Below are 3214 nucleotides of genomic sequence, written 5' to 3'. Positions count from 1 at the left end.
ATAGTGAAGAGTGTGAAAAAGGCTAAGAGTGTCGGTCGTGCTAGATCACTGAGTTAGCTCGAGAGCAAGTAAGTTCAAGATAAGATCTCAGATGTTCGAGAGAGAGCCCTTCCTTTCAACTAGGGGGCTCTTATATAGGTGTTCTTGTCAAATCGGGCGTAATCGCTACTGGGCTTCTATCGCAGCCATTATCTGCCAGGGCTGCGCAGGTAACCGTTGCAGGGTACTACCCAATCGGATGGGTGACACGTCCCGGGAGGACAGGCACGCCACCATCTGTCGAGAGATGTGGACGTAGTCTGTTGAATTGGTAGGGACTGCGCCATCGGTTAGGAGACGTGACGCAGTCTGACAGGTACGGTCTTGTTAGATAGAAGCTTCCTAAAAGCATTAAGTCTCTTAGCGGCGAGCTACCTTGTAGCGAGCTATTCCGTCACGTAGCGGGCTATCCTATCACGAGCTACTTTGTAGCGAGCTCCTTGGGGTACTTTGAGGTGACCCCTCTCAAGGTTGCCTTTGGGGCAGTTTTTCTGCCTAAGTATTGAAGCGAGCTGGTTATCCTAGCTCGCGAACTGGGATAGACTTGTCTCGGAGTATTCCCTTTCAGTAGAGAGCTCACGTTGTAGCGAGCTCCCCCTATAGCGAGCTATGGGGTAGCGAGATGCCCTGTGGGCTGGTCACTTAGTCGTGGTCAGGCTGTGGTGCTGAGCTGTTGCTCGTGTTGAGTCATGTCCACGTGTCGTCGTCTCAAGGGGTCGGGTCAAATCATCCTCCATCACTTTTTATTCAAATGTTCATTTTTTATGTTTTCACATGAAAATTACACTTATATGAAAGATTTTATTGATTATGCTTAGTGTAATGTGTAGCTAGTAAGCAAATACAACTTATAAAATATTTTAAGTCCTCTAGGAAGTATATAAATCTGTAGATTTTATATTTATAGATTCCATCGCCTAGGCATCGCCTAGTGGCTACGACGTCTATTCCTCAAAACAAGTGGTATGATGCATTCGTAGCTACTGCCTTCCTAATAAATAGACTACCTACTCCAACTCTTTCCATGGCTTCTCCTTGGTTGGAATTATTTGGCACACCTAATTACACTTTACTAAGGGCCTTTGGTTGCTCATGTTATCCATATCTGAGACCATACAGGCGTTCTAAGCTAGAATATCATTATGATGAGTGTGTTTTCATGGGCTATAGGTCTTCATCATAAATGTTATAAGTGCCTTCACTTACTAACGGGCTGATTGTATATCTCTCGTAATGTTATATCCAATGAAGGGAACTTTCCATTTGCTACTGCTTTTGCAGAGGAACCATCCTCTCCACTCATTGCACCCGTAATACTTGCCCCTCCCCCCACCACTTCGGCATGCTTTTAGCAAAACTCCCCTAGCACCGGTTGTAGCTCCACCCTCCTCTAAGATTACACCTCTCGCTGAACCACCTGAACCACCTTTCGCTGAACCACCTCCAACTGCAGTTGTTGCTCCCTCTCTTGATAATGCTCCTCCTATGCTCTCCACTCACCCTATGGAGACTTGGTCCAAGCGTGGGGTTTTTAAACCAAATCCATGCTATGCATTACACACTAGCACACTCACTAAGACAGAGCCAAGCTGTTATTCTCAAGCCCAAAAAGACCCTCGGTGGGTCCTATCCATGGTAGAAGAGTATAAAGCTTTACTATCCAATAACACTTGGACGTTGTTTCCTCCCCCTCCCAACAAGAACATTATTGGCAACCGTTGGGTCTATAAATTCAAGAGGCGGTCAGATGGCACTATTGAGCATTTCAAAGCGTGTCTTGTCACTAAGGGATACACTCAAGAGGTGGGTGTGGACTGTGATGAAACATTCAGCCCCATTGTGAAGCCTACCACTATCCGCACTATGCACTCTCTTGCACTCTCTTATAACTGGTGTGTTCATCAACCGGATGTTAGTAATGCCTTTCTACATGGTATCTTGACTGATGAAGTGTATAGCAGCTAGTTGGGTTTGTTGGTCCCTGTTACCCTTCCTTTGTTTGTCGCCTAAATTTCAGTTTATATGGGCTCAGCAAGCCCCACGGACATGGTTCACTAGACTACGTGATTACCTTCTGGCCTTGGGGTTTATGAATCATAGGCTGATCCCTCTCTTTTTCTTCGACGCACTCAGGATGAAACTCTACTCCTCCTTGTTTACATTGATGACATTCTGGTTACGGGCTCTAGCTCCACTTCTATTTCCTCTCTTATAGCTGACTTAGCATCTCAATTTACCTTGCAGGATCTTGGGCCAGCACATTATTTCTTAGGCGTTGAACTAACTCTCTCTTCCTTTGGCCTCCATTTGTCACAACACAAATATATTGTCGATCGGTTAGTTCCCGCTCAAATGCATGAAGCCAAACCGTCTCCTACCCTAATACCTGCCAACACAAGACTTCACTCCTCACAGGGTGATCCTCTCCTTGATCCATCATTCTACAAGAGCATTGTTGGTGCACTCCAACATGTAACATTAACTTAGCTAGACATTTGTTTCTCCGTAAATAAAGCCTTCCAATTTCTCAAAGATCCCACCATTGTTCATTGGGCGGCTGTCAAGCGAATCCTTCGTTACTTGAAAGGTACTATCTCACATGGACTGTCTCTTCGCCACTCTAAATCCCTCAATATCATCGGTTTTGCTGACATGGATTGAGCGAGTTGCTCAACTGATAGACGTTCTCAAAGTGGCTATTTCATATTCTTGGTTCTCAATCTTGTTTGTCGGAGCTCAAAGAAGCAAACTATTGTCTTTCATTCAAGTACAGATCCTGAGTATCGGTGCCTTGCCTCTACGGCTGTCAAAATCTCCTGGATAACCATGCTACTCTCTGAACTTGGAGTGAAGCTTTCCCCGTCACTATTTGGTGTGATAACATGAGTTCCAAGTCCTTAGCCTACAATCCTATCCAGCATGCTCACACCAAACATATTGAACTTGATGTTCATTTTATTAGAGACATGGTCGCTAAGAAGCTGCTCTTTATAAACTATGTACCCAGCAATGACCAACTTGCTGACTTACTTACTAAACCACTTCCATCTACCTAGTTTACTCATCTCAAGGACAAGTTGACTATTGGTCCACCCCTGTCCAGTTTGAGGGGGGATGCTAGAGATAACCGCATGCCATCCGTAACATTAGTCAATAGTTAGAGATGGAAAAGGCC

Source organism: Nelumbo nucifera, chromosome 5 (assembly GCF_055504915.1).
Source record: "Nelumbo nucifera cultivar China Antique chromosome 5, China Antique-T2T, whole genome shotgun sequence".
NCBI lineage: Eukaryota > Viridiplantae > Streptophyta > Magnoliopsida > Proteales > Nelumbonaceae > Nelumbo > Nelumbo nucifera.
This window is presented reverse-complemented; position numbering follows the sequence as displayed.